This window comes from Schistocerca cancellata, chromosome 1 (genome assembly GCF_023864275.1).
Source record: "Schistocerca cancellata isolate TAMUIC-IGC-003103 chromosome 1, iqSchCanc2.1, whole genome shotgun sequence".
NCBI classification, from domain to species: domain Eukaryota; kingdom Metazoa; phylum Arthropoda; class Insecta; order Orthoptera; family Acrididae; genus Schistocerca; species Schistocerca cancellata.
In genome coordinates, this window is record NC_064626.1 from 1,112,266,701 (window position 1) to 1,112,285,953 (window position 19,253).

The following is a 19,253-nucleotide window of genomic DNA, read 5'->3' on the forward strand; positions in this document are numbered from 1 at the left end:
GCAGGGGAAATACTGGCAGTGAAAATTGTTTTTCACCACCAGGATTCGCGCGTTAGCGTCCTACCTTTTTTTTGTCTGGTCGTAGTGGACGTCACATGACATCCGTTGAAGTTCGTTGTTGATCCCTTCACTCAGTTCCGTGTCAGACAGAAACCAGCCAGCTCTCTGACCGAACACTCTGAGCTACAGGGCCGGCTACTCGACTATGCATTTATAAAGAGTAATTTAATTTATCCCCTTGTCTCACTGGACTGAGACAAGGGGATGCCATCTCACCTATTCTATTTAATATTATCTTAGAGAAGATTGATAGAGAATTCACCAAAACTAATCCACAAGGGATCCAACTGCAGGGACAGAACATTACTAGACTTGCTTATGCAGATGATGTAGCCTTAATAAGCACTTCAAAAGCTGAATTAATCAGGATGATGCAAAATTATTACAAAATAGCTGAGAAAGCTGGACTTCATGTGAATGAAGAAAAGACAGAATATCTAGTCATAAGTAAAAAACTCCAAAAGAATACACCACTGACCGTAAATGGTCTCACTTTCAAGGCAGTTGACCACTTCAAGTACTTAGGGAGCCTTTTTAGCAGAGACAATAGAGCAGAAATAGAAACAGACGCCCGTCTAGCAGCAGCTAATAGAACTTTTTACAGCGGTATCAAAATTTTAAGGATGAGATCACTTAGTACTGAATTCAAAATCCGTTTTTATCAGTCTACTATTGTACCAGTAGCATTATATGGATGTGAAGCTGTTACATTCAGGAAAAAAGATGAAGAAAAACTGTTGATATTTGAAAGAAAAATACTAAGAAAAATATTTGGACCAATCTTCGATGAAAATGTCATGGAGTGGAGGATAAGGAAAAATGAAGAACTACGGGAGCTGTACAAACATAGTACCATTGTGGAAATGTTAAAGAAGAGAAGACTGAACTGGGCTGGTCATGTAGCAAGGATGCCGGAGAACAGACTACCCAAAATAGCATCCACTAAGAAATTAGAAGGAAAGAGAAGAAGAGGAAGACCTCGAATTAGGTGGATGGAGAATATCCGGGAAGATGCAGCTAGGATGGGCATCAACTCTGATTGGACAACAATTTCCCTGGATAGAAATAATTGGAAGAGGCTCGTAGAGCAGGTGTATGTTCGATAAGGCCTTAGCCACGTGTAAAGTAAAGTAAATTTAATTTATAAGAAATGGAGCATGTGTTCTAAATTTTGCATTATTTCTAAGCTGTCAAAATTTGTGAATAATATATGCTTGATCGTCCCATAGAAATTATTCCATTATTTTGCCAATAAGTAGCGAAACAGTGAAAAGTAGCGCAGCAGAATAATATTTGCGTGTTGATTTCAGTATTCCGGAAACAAGAAACCATAATCATTCGCACGAAATTCGATACTGTTGTTTACCTGTTATCCTCATTCTCAAGCTCACTAAATTTTGGGAGTCATGCGAAAGTAGGAAGCTATGCTTAAATAGTGTCATTTCCAGAAAAAATTGCGGCAAGGAAAAAGTAAATACAGAAGAAGTTATTTAAAGTTGAATAACAAGTACACTGTTTTTGTTCTACTGATTTTTGTTTATTTTAAACTAGTTTTCGGTTTACTGGGCCATCTTCAGGAAGCAACTGACTGCCGTCTGAATGGAACACTAGTTCTTAGTTGACGAAACTCTATAAGCAAAGAATCAGGCACTTGCATTGTATTGTACACTAAACTTCTTTCTTGACGTTGAAATTAAAATTTTGCACAATGGAAAATTAACCACAATAAATAAACTACACAATATTACAGATTAGATGATTATAATGCACAAAATTTAGCATTGTAACCATCTAATCTGTAATACCTGTGTACTTTAATTATTTATTGTGCTTAACATTGTCCATTGCGTAAAATGTAATTTCAGCGTTCAGACACAAGTTTGATTCACAATACTATGCAAGTGGCTTGTATCTTCTCTTGTAATGTTTACCTGAGAGACCTTAGTCAATTGTTTGCTGAAGATGACCCGATAAGCCGAAAACTATTTTGAAATAAACAAAAATCAGTAAAACAAAAACAATGTACTTGTTATTCAACCTTAAATATGGAAATGTTCCAACCAAGAAATGACGGTAATATTCATAAATAAGAACAATAGAAGTTGATAGTAAATACAGCTCCTCTCAGATTCAAACAAGAATGATTCTGTTAAGTATCTTTATCGAATCCATGCGGCTTTGTCTTCTCTTTGTGAAAACTATTGTTTTTACTTGGACGCCTACAATGGGATGAAAAACGAAAGAAAAATCAAATAAAAATTTGATTTTTAATACAGATTTCACTGACAGCGGATGTCAAAATAGTATTCAAGACAAATGACATTCAAAAATTCACATTTTGTATCGCTTATGAATAGGACAGTTTACAACCTAGGTTACAGTACTATAATCCGGTAAAATTCATATGAGAGAATCTCCTTTACGACTTTCCATTGCATTACAACATTACATCGTACAGTAACTATTAATCTCGTTTCAAGCGCTTGTTTGATGTACAATTCGTCACATTGTTTGCCAATAAGTTATTGAAGAATGAGGAGAGAAGGTTGGGATTTAGCTTCCCGTCAGTCACGGTGTAGTTAGAGACGGAATATAAACTGACGATGTGTGAGGAAATCTATACCCTGCTTTCCAAAGGAACCATCTTAACATTCGAGACTTAATCTATCTACAGATACCACGTAAAATCTGAACGTGGATGCCATTTGGTGTGTAGAATCACGCCATTATGCAAGTCCAGCACTGCTCCACGTTAACCAGACTTAAGATATTGAATTTAAAATTTGATGGATATTGTAATAATTATGAGAAATCTTTGCTATTATCCGTCACTGAATCGAAATGTTCAGACTTACAATATAAGACTTTCTACCCGTCACTCCCGTAGTGATGAATAACTTAATTATTTGTTGTGTCTAGACAAGAGTCTAGACACAGGGTGAGGTTACCGATAGGCACGCGTACACACACGCCGGCTGGCGTGAGTTCTGAAACAGGACGCTCAATGAATGCTAAAAAGAAAAGAACGGAGCGTCTCATATACTTAACTTTATTCTCTTGTGTGGTACATCTCTATGGTGAATACAAGTAAAACTCTCTCCAGATATGGTTAACTGCGCCTTGCTAGGTCGTAGCTATGGACTTAGCTGAAGGCTATTCTAACTGTCTCTCGGCAAATGAGAGGAAGGCTTCGTACGTCTAGTCGCTAGCAATGTCGTCCGTACAACCGGGGCGAGTGCTAGTCCGTCTTTCTAGACCTGCCATGTGGTGGCGCTAGGTCTGCAAGTACTGACAGTGGCGACACGCGGGTCCGACACGTACTAATGGACCGCGGCCGATTTAAGCTACCACCTAGCAAGTGTGGTGTCTGGCGGTGACACCACATTATTCTCTACTAGTTACAAAGCTATGCACATCGCATACGTATCGTAGACAGTTATATTGTAGGAGGAAGTTCTGTGTTCAGCTGAAATTGTAATTACATACACATGTACTTATGCAGCACAGAATTAAGCAAGCTAAACATGACTTAAGTGGACGGTATGATACCATTTGCTTTAAGTCTGAATGTCGGAAATATATGTAGCACTGTTGGTACGTTTTCGGTAAAATACAGTTAGAATGTCCTGACTGAACCACATTGCAATACGTCTCAGATATCTGCATCTGACGATAAGATCTAAAAAAGTCTCCACACGTAGTGCATAGCTCTGATAATAAGGTGCGGCACAGCTCATCACACTGACAGGTTATGTACAGTTTCAGTTTTCTTTGCGTTTTTACGTGGGCGTCTTTATATGGTCATACATTTCTCGTAGTCTTGTTGAGATGATAATTTCTAAGCCACACGTTCAAAGAATACTCTAGGAGTATCAAATACTAATACTTATTGTATCAAGTATTCTCGCGATTCTAAACTGAAGCCAGTTGATTAACCACAGATGCTAAATTCATATCCCTTGCGCAAACCTATCGCAGAGTAGAAACAGTCAAACGTTGTTAAGAAATCATTTTGAATTTAACGAGGCAATCTTCGCTATTCTGTTTTTTGTCAGTTTTTAGAAATTGTGCTAAGTAATATAGGATAGTTCAGGAATTACTTCTCCACCTACACTATCTGATCAAAACTACCGTGACATCCCTATGCTATGCAGAACTAACCAGCAGATGTCACGAGCGGGTGACCCACCAATACATAAGAAGGCGGGAAGTATTGTTTTGTCAGTAGACAAGCAACAGAATGGGTCACTCAGGAAAGCTCAGTGACTTCTGCGCCTACATCTGCATCAAGCTACCTGGCGACGTGCGGCGGAGCTTACCTCTAGTACTGCCAAGGAAGAATGATTGTCAGTAAGCCTCTGCATTAGCTATAATTTCTCGAATTTTCTCGTTGTGGTCATTTCGCGAGACGTATGTTGGAGGACGCAATATGTTGTTCGACTCTTCCCGGAAAACATTCTCTCGAAATTTCGTTAGCAAACCTCTCCGTGATGCACAACGCCTCTCTTGTAGCGTTTGTTAATGGAGTTTGTTGAGCATCTCTGTAACGATTCTGCGACGAAACACGTCGTTCTTCGTTGGGTCTTCTCTGTCTCTCATATCAGTTGTACCTGGTAAGGCTTCCAGATTGATGACTAATTCTCAAGAATAGGTCGGACAGGCATCTTGTAAGCCACTTGGTTAGTAGATAAATTACATTCCCTTAAGATCCTTCCTTCGAACAAGCACATATCATTGGACGACACTTGAGTAGGAAATCCATCAGAGACATTTCTACACTTTTAAAGCAGCCCAGCTCACCGTGATTTTGAAGCGTAAACGTTAAGGCAGACCTCATATACTGACGCACAGGAAAAGTTGAGCACTGCATAGCATCAGTGGAAGAAATAACTCGTGAATTCCAAATCTGCTACCAGCCGTCCAACTAGCTCAATGATTTAGGTGTAGAAAGCAACGCCACTGGACGATGGGTGACTGGAAACGAGTAATTTGGTGTGACGAATCATGCTATACCCTGTGGCAATCTGATGGAAGGGATTGGGGTTTGGCGAATGCCCGGAGAATGTTACTGGCCTTCACATGCAGCGTGAGGCAGCTAAGACAGGTCACGCTTAATATAGCAAGATAATAAATGTATCGAGGTGCTGTTTTGGCCAAGTTATAGAGGACAATGAAGCAAATTTCCTGACTTTTCAAGTGATTTTTATCCATTATAAACGCCGAATTACGACACCGATTTTTTTTCTATCGGAGCAACACTTTTTTTTCTGTAGTATTTGAAAGAAGCTTTTAAGAGAACTTCAGTGACACAACATGTATGAGACTTGATCAAATAGTACCAAGATGATAGCGCCGTAAACCGATGTCCCCCTGTCAGGAACACAGGTTCCACAAACACCTGCCCTATTGTACCAACTGCAAGCAAACACGTAACTCAAAAATGGTTCAAATGGCTCTGAGCACTATGGGACTTAACTTCTGAGGTTATCAGTCCCCTAGAACGTAGAACTACTTAAACCTAACTAACCTAAGGACATCACACACATCCATGCCCGAGGCAGGATTCGACCCACGTAACTCACATTCAGTTTCGGTTCTTGTGTTTCTTATCACGGCTGTCATACCAAGTGCTCAAAATGTTGACGTTGAGAATTGCTGCACGCCATAAAGTGGTTCTGGAGATACAATACTGCACTTTGAATTTCATCTGGAGTTAACATCAGCACAGGGCCGAGGTGTAAGGCTTTTCATGCCTTCGGGAGTTGTAGGTCTTTCCCAATAGACATCTTAGTTTTCACCAAAGATAAACGTATAAAAGTATTAAGTTTGGCGGGTGTGCAGACCATTTTGCGTTTCCTGAACGACGTTCCAATGCGCCCCAAATGTTCTAGTAAGAGGGTCTGTCGTTACGCGCGTGGAATGGGAGGGCACATCCTTTTACTTTTCTTAGGAATCTCATTTCTGCAGCCTTATCTTGTTTTTATCAGCTTTCCTCAACATTCATATTTCAGATCCACGGAGAAAAACAGTCACAGCCATTACTTTGTGAAACTTTGTTCGTGTTTCATTTCTGGGTGTAGTTTTTAGGCTTCTACACTACTGGCCATTAAAATTGCTACACCAAGAAGAAATGCAGATGATAAACGGGTATTCATTGGACAAATATATTGTACTAGAACTGACATGTGATTACATTTTCACGCAATTTGGGTGAATAGATCCTGAGAAATCAGTACCCAGAACAACCACCTCTGGCCGTAATAACGGCCTTGATACGCTAGGGCATTGAGTCAAACAGAGCTTGGATGGCGTGTACAGGTACAGCTGCCCATGCAGCTTCAACACGATACCACAGTTCATCAAGAGTAGTGACTGGCGTATTGCGACGAGCCAGTTGTTCGGCCATCATACACCAGACGTCTTCAATTGGTGAGAGATCTGGAGAATGTGCTGGCCAGGGCAGCAGTCGAACATTTTCTGTATCCAGAAAGGCGCGTACATGACCTGCAACATGCTGTCGCGCATTATCCTGCTGCAATGTAGCGTTTCGCAGGGATCGAATGAAGGGTAGAGCCACGGGTCGTAACACATCTGAAATGTAACGTCCACTGTTCCAAGTGCCGTCAATGCGAACAAGAGGTGACCAAGACGTCTTACCAACGGCACCCCATACCATCACGCCGGGTGATACGCCAGTATGGCGATGACGAATACACGCTTCCAATGTGCGTTCACCGCGATGTCGCCAAACACGGATGCGACCATCATGATGCCATTCGCGCACCCAGGATCCTCGTTGTACCATTGCAGGCGTTCCTGTCTGTGATGCAGCGTCAAGGGTAACCGCAGCCATGGTTCAAATGGTTCCGAGCACTATGGGACTTTATATCTGAGGTCATCAGTCCCCTAGAACTTAGAACTACTTGAATCTAACTAACCTAAAGACATCACACACATCCATGCCCGAGGCAGGATTCGAACCTGCGACCGTATGAGTCTAGCGGTTCCGGACTGAAGCGCCTAGACCCGCTCGGCCACCGCGCAGCCATGGTCTCCGAGCTGTTAGTTCGTGTTGCTGCAAAGGTCGTCGAAGTGTTCGTGCAGATGGTTGTTGTCTTGCAAACGTCCCCATCTGTTGACTCAGGGATCGAGACGTGGCTGCACGATCCGTTACAGCGATGCGGATAAGATGCCTGTCATCTCGACTGCTAGTGATACGACGCCGTTGGGATCCAGCACGGCGTTCCGTATTACCCTCCTGAGCCCACCGATTCCATATTCTGCTAACAGTCATTGGATCTCGACCAACGCGAGCAGCAATGTCGTGATACGATAAACCGCAATCGCGATTGTCTACAATCCGACCTTTATCAACGTCGGAAACATGGTACGCATTTCTCATCCTTACAGGAGGCATCACAGCAACGTTTCACCTGGTAACGCTGGTCAACTGCTGTTTGTCTATGAGAAATCGGTTGGAAACTTTCCTCATGTCAGCACGTTGTAGGTGTCGCCACCGGCGCCAACCTTGTGTGAATGCTCTGAAAAGCTTATCATTTGCATTTCACAGCATCTTCTTCCTGTCGGTTAAATTTCGCATCTGTAGTACGTCGCCTTCGTGGTGTAGCAATTTTCATGGCCAGTAGTGTATTATTGTGTCCCATATTTGCGGGAAAATGGGTAATTTGTTTCAAAACTTACTTTCATATTTATAACTTACATACGTTCCTCAGTCATTAAAACCCGTAACTTGTTCTAATATAGTGTTACTGTTTACAATTTTGATTTAAACAGTATATTTATCTTTGAAGGGCATTGTGTTTGTCTCATTTATGGAAATTTAAAACTGCAGTCTTCACGTAACTTCTGTACTTATATACTGGTCTTTGCATCTCGCCTTCAGTTTCACGTATAATGATCTGGTCATCAACATGTAGCATCATCTCAAGAGTAAAATTTGATGCGTACAAATGCCTCCGTTGATTTTATACATCAATTCTTCAACCAGGTAAAGAGCCATCACATATGTGTTATTACTAGAAGCATAAAACGTGTTCATATAGGTTAGATCCTGTAGAGATTCCACTTCCATAGTTAAGATGATGATAGAAAACAGAAGAGAATATAACGTCGAAATTCTTGTACTTAATACGTTCCACGTACATTTTATATCGTGTACTGAAAACACTTATTCCTCTACAATTTTCAGACCTGTTTCTAGCAGCTTTTTTAAGTATAGGCATAATTTGTATATGTGACCAGGATCTTGGAATATGGCATCCATCCGAACATATATTAATTATATTCAGAAAGCTCTGCATTTACTCCATCTTCTACTACAGCCTTCTCATCCTTCATTTCTTAACGCTGTTTCTAACTGCTTTAAGACATTAAGATCTACATGTCCATGAACAGGTTCATCGTTATCTTCCTTCATTTTCCAAGGAGTTGTTAGACCACAAATCTCTATAATGTAGTAGTCACTGAAACTTCCTGGCAGATTAAAACTGGCCGGCCGCTGTGGCCGAGCGGTTGTAGGCGCTTCAGTCCGGAACCGCGCTGCTGCAACGGTCGCAGGTCCGAATCCTGCCTCGGTCATGGATGTGTGTGATGTCCTTAGGTTAGTTAGGTTTAAGTAGTTCTAAGTTCTAGGGGACTGATGACCTCAGAAGTTAAGTCCCATAGTGCTCAGAGCCATTTGAACCATTTTTTAGATTAAAACTGTGATCAGGACCGAGACTCGAACTCGGGACCTGACCTTTGCCTTTTGCGGGCAACTGCTCTACCAACTGAGCTACCCAAGCACGACTCACGGCCCGTCCTCACAGCCTTACTTCCGCCAGTACCTCGTCTCCTACCTTCCAAACTTCACAGAAGCTCTCCTGCGAACCTTGCAGAACTAGGACTTCTGGAAGAAAGGATATCGCGGAGACATGGCTTAGCCACAGCCTGGGGGATATTTCCAGAATAAGATTTTCACTCTGCATCGGAGTGAAAATCTCATTCTAGTAGTCACTGTTCTTCTTCGATTACATTTGTATTTGCTGCATCTGTTTCTTCGTTATCAAGATGCTTAAGAGACCATACTAAAAAGATTTAAACCAAGTCGTAAGGCAGGGTCGTAGTTTGTCTCCCATTTCGTTTCTATTAGAGTCACTATATTTTATTTTCTTTCCTCTAATTCCGTAATAAGTTCTGTTTCCTTAGTAACTACACCGCGAACATTCCAAGTTTCCAGGAATAGTTTGTCCAATATTCCAATGAATGAATATTTTTTGTCGATCAGTCGTCTTAGTTGCTGTCCATCCTACTTATTTTTATGAAGTAAGAAAATCTTGCTTGATAGAGTTCTGGGACCTATGCAACCACAATCTGATGGTGACGCTGCCGTCTTACTGCCTCCAGTTTGCAGGATTATTTATTGAGGTTTTCTTCCGTAGAGAAGCTGCTTTCACTGAGCTATCGCAGGTTCGAACCCTGCCTCGGATATGGACGTGTGTGATGTCTTTGGGTTAGTTAGGTTTAAGTAGTTCTAAGTCTAGAGGACTGATGACCCCAGATGTTAAGTCCCACAGAGCTCAGAGCCATTTGAACCATTTGAACCACTGAGCTATCGAATTTTCTCTGTCCGTTTGTAATACAATGAAAAGAAAGAATGACATCTTCAGGCTTCAAAATCTAATACCGTTGGGGTCGAAAATTCACGAGTTAGCCAAGGAGCTGATAGGAAACAGCAAAAGCCTGACACAAGTAAATGGAACTCATACAAAATGAAATTTTCGCTTTGCAGTGGAGTGTGCGTTCATATGAAACATCCTCTCAAATTAAATCTGTGTGCCGGACCGAGACTCGAATTCGAACTTCATTCAGGAAACATGCCCCAGACTGTGGCTAAGCCATGTCTCTTCAATATCGTTTCTTCCAGGAGTGCTAATCTTGCAAGTTTCCGTGAAGTCTGGAAGGTAGCAGAAGAGGTGGTAGTGGAATTAAGCTGTGAGGACAGGTCTTGTGTCGTGCATGGGTAGCTCAGCCGGAAGAGCACTTGCACGCGAAAGGCAAAGTTCCCGAGTTCGAGTCTCGGTCCTGTACATATTTTTAATCTGCCGGGAAGTTTCAAGTGGAGGTAATGTCAGGCCAAGCTCAGAGCCCATCTGGTTGCCACCCACATACTCCAGCAAATGGGAGTTCACTAGGGGAATGTTGAAGGAAAATTCAGGATCGGATAAACGAAAAGATGGGACGTTGTGAGACGCTCTTTGTCTCGCTCCTCGGTAAAACGCCTGTCCGAAATGGCAGACCTTGCCAGCAGCTGCGCTGTTGCCGATCTAGCCGTCTGCCTCATCGGAACACGCAATCCCTCTCTCCTTGACGGATAGTGTTGCATTACGGCTGTGTCTTTAAGACTGTGTCTCCTACATTTTTTCTTAGCATATTTTATTCTCCACACTTCCAGATCCTAAAACTTTTTTTTTAAAATGTTTGCAACGACAGATCGTAATTACTTGGCACTATCTGGATGCTCTTCAGCTGCTCCAATAGTTTGGCGACATTCGCCCTAATCGATATACACCTTTTTGACTGTCGTATACATTATGAATCTCTGAACAGCTTTACAAGCAACACAGCTGATTGCTACAACAGCAAAACACAGACTGATGGTTTTCAAGTACACAGGTAAACACAAGAACGTGTCTGCTTACATTTGGAGTAATAGGGTAGACGTTTGTGGAACCTATGCTCCTGACAGTGCAAGAGTGGTTAGCGGCGCTGTTACTTTGATACTATTTGATCAAGTTCCATACATGTTACGCCGTTGAAGTTCTCTTAGAAGTTCTTTCCAATGGCAAAGAAAAATTATTTAGTTCCATTAGAAAAAAAAAGCAAAGTCGATGTCGTAATTCGGCGACTATAAATGATAAAATTACTTGCAACGACAGGAAACTCACCTTACTGTCGGCTATAACTTGGCGAAAACCACACTTAGATTTGTTTATTTATTCTGTATATATTTGTGTTGTCCCGTCTTAGCTGCCTCGCCCTGCATGGAGCCAACTGTGAAGTGCAGAGGAAGTGGTGTTTGGTTATCGTGGTTGTTTTTCGTGGTTAGTGTGCTGTCCACTTATTCCGCATAATAAGATAGCAAATGCGGAAGGAAATGAACACATTTTATAACACAGTGTATTGCGCATAGGAGAGGAAGAATTCGGAGAGGATGTCAGTATCAGCATGACGATACATCCTGTCGAAACGGTATTTTTAAGGACACGTTTTGTGGGCAGTTACATTCCTGAAATGAACTGTTCTCTCCATTTTCCCAAACTAAACCAAATGGCACAACTTAAGGATGACTTAGAAAGTCGATTTTTCTCCAGATCCCAGCGTCCAACATCGCTGCTTTCTCTGGTTTCGACTCTTGAGGAAGAATGGGCTGCAATTCGTCCACAAACTTACAAACACTTTATTGAAAGTGTCCCCAGCAGAGCTTGTGAGTTAACGAGTATTTTGCTCTCATTTAAATATATGGCCGAAAGAGTCATCCTTCAGGAATTGTGAAACGAACCCTGTCGTAGAGGACCGTGTGCCACAAAGAGCGCAGATTCGCCATGAGTTGAGGAAATTCTCAGGCGTCTATTGTGCTGAATGATGCCTAAGCACTGTAGTGTGCGAGAGAGACAGACGAGAACCTACGTCATAGGGAAACCGTGTAGAAGCTGTTTGTCGCCAGGTAGACGTAGCAGTGTTAAATATTGCGGACCTAAGATTGGCCATAAAGGGAAACATTTATTAAAATTAATTAATTCTGTAGTAATTCAGGGAATGAAGCCACAGTAATTTTAACCTACTATCCTTCATAAATTTTCATGGTAATCCCAATAAAACTTGAATATCGTTCATATCTACAATAGTTTGGGATTTACTGTTAAAATGAAATTAACAACTTTTGTAACAAAGACCCGAATGCTAAAATCTGAATGTTTTGGTCGATCTGAACTATCGACATTTCATACAGTAGCGCATCATTAAAATGACAAATGCTGTAAATATCAACTCTGTAACTTTATTTAGTTAAAAATTATAGCAAAGTTAAAGTATCAGTATTTTCAGTTTAGTGTCAGATCATCTTTTCCTCCACACAAAACACATTGAACGATGACAGCGTGACACATAATTGAATCATTAGGGACAGAATACTTGTCGTAAAGTTTATTGCACAATAGTTACTTTTGTTCTTTATTTATTTATCAGAAATCACATTGGTGCAAGGCTACTGGCCGCGGCATTCAAAGTTGAGAAGGAAATTACATTGGTTTTATGTAAAAGAATTTAACGTTTATTATGTAATGGACATTATTGTTATTTTATTTAGAACGTGAAAGTGGTCAAGTTTTGATTATTTAAATATGTTAAAACGTAGAATAAGCTGTAACCAATCAGATGGACGGCTTCAGGAAAGGGAACTGCCCTAGTTAGTTGAGCGATGATGTTCGCTGCGCGGGAAACGTGGCCGGGGGCGGGCAGAGGGACAGTGCTGGTGGAGACGCGAAAGCGGACGGTCGGTCTTCAGGTAGCTAGGAAGTGAAACGACCTAGAAAATTTGGCGTTGTGTGGTATACAGGACTTAGTCTCTGAGCGCCGAGCAGCCGCACGCCTGGTGTGAACTCTAACTTTTCGCGTAAATAACGAGGTGGAGTATTGGACTTGTGTTTCGCGATGAGATTGTGAATGATCGAACTGTGTCAAATTATTCTAACCAAATCGCAACTGTGTGGCCTACATGATTTATGGGTCGTTAATTTAGCTCCCGATATTATTATTACTGTTGTTATACGTTATATTAACGTTGTATATTTCATAAAATTTCGCAAACTTGCCATTAGCCAGAAAATTGAACCAGAGGCTCACAAGTGTCTAATTTAGGGCGTTTAATGCGATACGTTCAACCCCTAGACGAATTTGAGCCAATACATTTCGACGAAGAGAAATCGCATGTGAGCCTGAACATTTTGGGATGTTAGCTCGCAAGCTGAGCCGTCATAGAGGTGAAAGGCGGGCACACACCACATGAATATCCACTACTGAATGTCTGGATACGTTTGATAAGGTAGTATATCTGATTCGATGTGTCTTACTGGAAAACACCATATCATAAACCGACGTAAAGGTATCTTGGCCTCCTGTTTTATGTTAATAAAAGAATCAAGTGCCTGGGCTTTACTCTACCGTTACAGTTACTCTCCTCAAGTCATCTTATACAACGCAGGGTGCTTCGGACACAACAACCACTTCCCCCTTTGCTGTTATATTCGCGTATGGTGTGCGAAAAGAATTACTGTCGTAAGCCTCCCTGCGAGAAAAAATTTCTCTGTATTTTACAGACATGGTCATTTTTCGAATTGTATATGGGAAGAAATAATGTGTTGACTGACTCTTCTTGGAACTTAAACTCTCCGTGACGCAGAATGTATGTTGAAGTGTATCGTTTATATTAGTTAGTCATGTTATGTTTCTGTGTATGCTATAATGTCTGTGGAGTGCTATCGTGTTAGTGTTCTCTGCTTGTTTTCATTTTTCTTTATTTGCGTTTTCATTTTATGGTTGAGTCTTTGTACTACACGTGTGTGGGAACCCTTGTTTGGGGCTATGAGTTTTACTATTTGTAATTCTTTTTTATAGTTTTATTTGTTGAGTGGGATATTATTTAGTCTGTGTAACATGTGTCGCAGGAGCGCTAAGTTTTGTTATTGAGGGTGGTTAGATGTAGCGTGTATGGCTGTATCTGTGGTTGAATATAGCATGTGTAGTTGAATCTGTCGCTGTTGGCTTTCTGAAGATGTCAAATGTGTGCTTATTGCTGTCTCTCTTTATTGTTATATCAAGAAATGTATTTGCTTTTGTGTTTCTTTTTCCATGTTGAATATTTTTATGTGTACTGTTTATGTCTGTATATAGTTCACCTATTTTCTCTGTTCGTTCATCTACAGTACGTATTATGTGATCCATATATCTGTACCAGTAAACAATTTCATATCCTTTCTTTGTGATGATTTTATCGAAGACTGGGTTTTCTATGTCGTTGATGAATATGTCTGCCAATGTTACTGATATTAGAGGTCCCACTGGAAGGTAATCTTTTTGTAAGTAAAATTCCATTTGAAACTGGAAGTAGTTTTGGGATATGATTGCTTTAATGTTTTTGGTTATTTCACTAATATTGTGTGCACGTAGTCTGTTATATGTCAGAAGGTTTTGTACAATTAGTTTTACTGCGTCTGTGGTGGGTATCGAGGTGTATACTTCTCTATGTCGAAAGAGATGAGTAATGCTGTTTGTGGAATGTGTAAGTCTTTTATTTGTATTGTGAATTTCTCATACTTGCTAGATAATATTCAGGCGTTCAATGGTTCGCGTTAGAATTGCTTGATGGTTGAGGTATGTTGTATTATTAAGTGTGTAGCCGACTTTCTGTAGCTGTTATAGTGCAATTTACGAGATGATTTTTTTTATTTAAAATGAGAAAGCACGAAAGGTCTTATAAAACGAAACAGGCATACTTATATGGGAACAGACATAGAACATTGCTGGGCAGTGTTACTAATCGTAACCACACGCCAAGTTTTCCGATGAGCAATTTTATTCTCACGGAATTTGCAGCAAATAGTGAAAGTGCGATTTGTAACACAAATTTAATATTCAAGAAAGTAAAAAGATGACTTCGTTATGCATGTGGCAAACAAGTGCAGTTACGCACTGTTTTTCCGTGGTTTGGTTGTAAAGTAACAATGATGTGTGAAAAGTGTGGAAGCATTGGAACTTTTCGAGAACAGTGCAATTATTTAAGAAAAAAGGGTGATTTGCATCAAAAGACAAATTGTTTGTACTGTGAGGTGCGTAGAACACGTTTTATGGGGCATGAGGGTATTTTCTGGATTGATGGTTTATCTCCCTTCGTTCAATAAACCCACGAACAATTTTATTGTTTGCAGACTTCTTGATTGAACAATGTGTGTAGCAGAAGAATCAGTGTCATATAGCTGCTGCTGAAGATATAGCTCCGCACAAGAATGAAAAAAATGTTTTCAGTTGTGATGGTTCCTGCCTAACAAACGGTCACACATAATAACATGCTGTGGCAATAGTCATTGGAGTAAAATATGGAAAAGTTCTTGACGCAGAGATACTGTTTCCGACACGTAAATCTGGCCAATTTGGAAAAATAAAAAGAACACTATAGAATAAGCTGAGTGACTGGAGCAAAATTAAGGTATGTACAAAAGTAATCTTGTAGGCACATCTATCGGAATGGAAGCAGAAATAATCATATACATGTTTATGTGTTCTCAGAAAAAGCGCAGTGTAAAATACAGTAAATTCATAGGTGATGGTCATCCAAAACTTTTAAATCTGTTGATAGTTTACAACAATATGACCAAATAATCCTACGGTAAAATATGACTGTGTTGGTCATATTCAAAAGAGATTGGGGACAAGATTAAGAAAGTTGTCGAAAGTCTTGAAAGCCAAAACTTATCAAACAGAAAAGTGAATTCTGGTGAAGGTCGCTTAACAGTTATTGACATAACAACGCAAACCAGATATTAACGCTATGGAATGAGTGCTAATAACAGGTCTGTTAAAGACATGAAACAAATTGTCAGGGCTGCTTGTTTTTAAAAAAAAATGTTCTACAGATAACAAGCCAATGCGTACTCTTTGTCCTAAACGGCCTATTTGCTGGATAAATTTAAACACAAAAGCTACCGCCCAGTGATAGAGGCAATAAAACCAATTTCTCATAACGCTACTGATCCAGGATTGGTAATAATGTGTTTGGTGTATCGACTCAAATTGCCAATAAGCCATTCTATTCCAAAGTTTGGAAGATGTATCCAAAGACTGTTTTCTTGGAAGAAAAATAGTGAAAGTGTGTCTTTCAATAACGAAATGGGTTAAGATTCAGAAAATTGAGACTAATAATATGTGTGAGGCAAAAAATGAGAAAACGTGTAAAGAAAAAGTCAAAATGTTCCACCATGCCGGCCGCAGTGGCCGAGCGTTTCTAGGCGCTTCAGTCTGGAGCCGCCGCGACCGCTACGGTCTCAGGTTCGAATCCTGCCTCGGGCATGGATGTGTGTGACGTCCTAAGGTTTAAGTAGTTCTAAGTTCTAGGGGACTGATAACCTCAGATGTTAAGTCCCATAGTGCTCAGAGCCATTTTTGTTCCACCAAGAAGGCAAGGAAAGCAAGGAACTGGCTGAAACTTTAAACTGAAGCAAGAAGAAAGAAGAGCGAGGAATATGCTGTTCACCTGGGCAGTTTAAGTTCATAGAAGTCATTCTAACGTACTGTAGAGAATTTTTTAACTTCTAAGCTGCTTTTTTCACTTTGTGTATTTACAAATTGTTTATCTGTAGCTTTTTATCTAATGCATGAATCTTTTATAATTTTGAGAAAATACTTCAATTATGATGGTCTGCAACATACACTAAAATTTCTGCTGAAGATGGAAAGTTTTTTAAATTATGAATTTTTAATAGATGTTAATATGGTACACAAAGTGGTTTAGGAATTCAACATATTATAAAACAATTTGTAGAAGGAGTGACTTGACGATCCTAGTGAATGTCCTCTGTAATATACGTATTACATTCATTGAGAGTAAATACAAAATATTAAGTAAATGTTGATTTACCAAGGAAACTAGGAAAGTCAACATTGTTGCCGCGCTAAATTCTAGTTTTTAAGACATTTTTAAACTATTATTTATCCAAATGTCTGTCTTTCTCGTTGCCTACCTCCTCACAGGATAATTTGCTTGGCAGTATCTTATGTTTTTTGAGGAACGAAAAGTAGAATGTACCGTGACTGTACTGTGTTGTAACTGCATCTGTCCTTTAAAATAGCAGTATTCCTTGGTAAGTTTTCTAAGATCTCAGTTAACAGCCTCTTAATGGTTTCCAAAGTTTGAAATTAATTACATTATCGAGGATCTAGTGTTACAGGTATGGTGAGTGAAATATATATATATATATATATATATATATATATATATATATATGCTATACGTACACCGAGGAGTCAAAAGTCATGAGGTACCTCTTAATATCGTATCAGACCTCCTTTTTACCGGCGTAGTGCAGCAACTCGATGTAGCATGGACTCAAGAAGTCGTTGGAAGTCCCCTGCAGAAATACTGAGCCACGCCGCCTCTGTAGCCGTCCATAACTGCGAGAGCGTTGCCGGTGCAGGACACGGACGGACCTCTCCACTATGTCCCATAAATGTTCGATGGGATTCGTGGCGAGCGACCTGGGTAGCCAAACCATTTGCTCGAATTGTTCAGACTGTTCTCCAAACCAGTCGCGAACAATTGTGGGCCGGTGACATGGCGCGTTGTCATCTAGAAAAACTCCATCGCTGTTGCGGAATATGATCCCATGAATGCTTGGAAAAGGTCTCCAAGTAGGCGAATATCCACTGGACGCAGTCTAGTTCATGTAAACACAGCCAATATCATTATGGAGACAACAAAGCTTGCATGGTGCCTTGTTGACAATTTGGATCCATGGTATCGTGAAGCCTGCGTCGCTCTCGAACCCTACCATGAGTCCTTTCCAATAGTTTAGGATCCAGCCGACATCGTCAAGAGCCCAGGAGAGGCGCTGCAGGCGATGTCGTGCTGTTAGCAAAGGCACTCGCGTTCGTCATCTGCTGCCATATCTCATTAATGACAAATTTCGCCGCGCTGTCCTAACAGATATGTTCGTCATAGGTCCCACATTGATTTTGCGGTTATTTCATGCAATGTTGCCCGTTAGCGATGATATCTCTACCCAAACGGCGCTGCTCTCGGTCGTTAAGTGAAGGCTATCGCACACTGCTTTGTCTGTGGTGAGAGGGAAAGCCTGAAATTTGGTATTCTCGGCACGATATTGAATTCCCTGACGATTTCCGAAATTGAATGTCCCACGCGTCTATCTACAACTACCATTCCGCGTTCAAAGTCTGTTAATCCCCGTAGTGCGGCCATAATCACGTCGGAAACCACTTCACATTAATTATTTTAGTGCAAATGACTTATCCGCCAATGCACTGCCCTTTTATACCTTGTGTAAGCGGTATTACCGCCAACTGTATATGTACGTATCGCTATCCAGTGACTTTGTCACCTCAGTGGACAGCGGCCGTTTTCTTATTCTTACTGTAGTTATTGAGTTGAAGCTATATATTTACATGGGATACTTTTCCAAAAACCAATTTTCTCATCTCAAAGAAACGTCCCAGTTCTTTCTCTTTGCATATGGTCTGCAGAATAGTCTGATAAATGCTGCTCCTAGGATAATGCTTACACTTTGGACAGGGCGTTGCCTCCAATTCAAGAATATTTCGTTCGTCTACTTCAAAAACAATCTGATTTCCTTATAATGGCCCTCTCAGGCTGTGAGTTTTGGAGATACGAAGAAATCTGTCAGAAGTCGTTTTGAACCGTTTAGTGGTCCAGATGCTTGACCTTGTCTCGAAAAGACTTCTAAGCAGCTGAATTTATCTTATCAAACGTCTCAGACTGTTCTCTTGACAAGTTTGAATGTAAATATTTATGCGCAACGATTTCATATCTGGACAAGTTAGTTTCTGCATTTTAATATTTTGTTGAAAACTACTTGTTGTAACGTTGGGACGGTAACGGTTAACCGCATCCTGTGGCTATAAGGTTCGGAATCACAACCCCTCACAGAAATATTCAAGGAAATTCATTTTTTTTTCTAAAAAAACATTGCGATAAAAACTACATGAAAAGCGTTAACTCAAAATGCTCAAATGAATGTGAAATCTTACGGGAGTTAACTGCTAAGGTCATCAGTCCCTAAGCTTACACACTACTTAACCTAAATTATCCTAAGGACAAACACACACACCCATGCCCGAGGGAGGACTCGAACCTCCGCCGGGACCAGCCGCACAGTCCACCACTGCAGCGCCCAAGACCGCTCGGCTAATCCCGCGCTGCAAAGCGTTAACTATGCTTCTGGAACATGTGTAATTGATTTTACAAAAACATAAAAAAATAAACTCCAATTAGTAATAAGCTGCAACCTCTACCGCTTAGATAATATAGGCTGAGAGAAAACACTCCCGCCCCTCCCGCCGGAGGTTCCGAGTCCCCCTCGGGCATGGGTGTGTGTGTTGTTCAAGCA

At 40.7% G+C, this 19,253-nt stretch overlaps 1 protein-coding gene across 1 annotated transcript in view; it reads right to left on the reverse strand.

Moving 5' to 3' along the window:
• Nucleotides 1-19,253, reverse strand: part of LOC126163044 (innexin inx7) — a 165,083-nt gene that overhangs the window by 35,510 nt on the left and 110,320 nt on the right. The window lies entirely within an intron of this gene.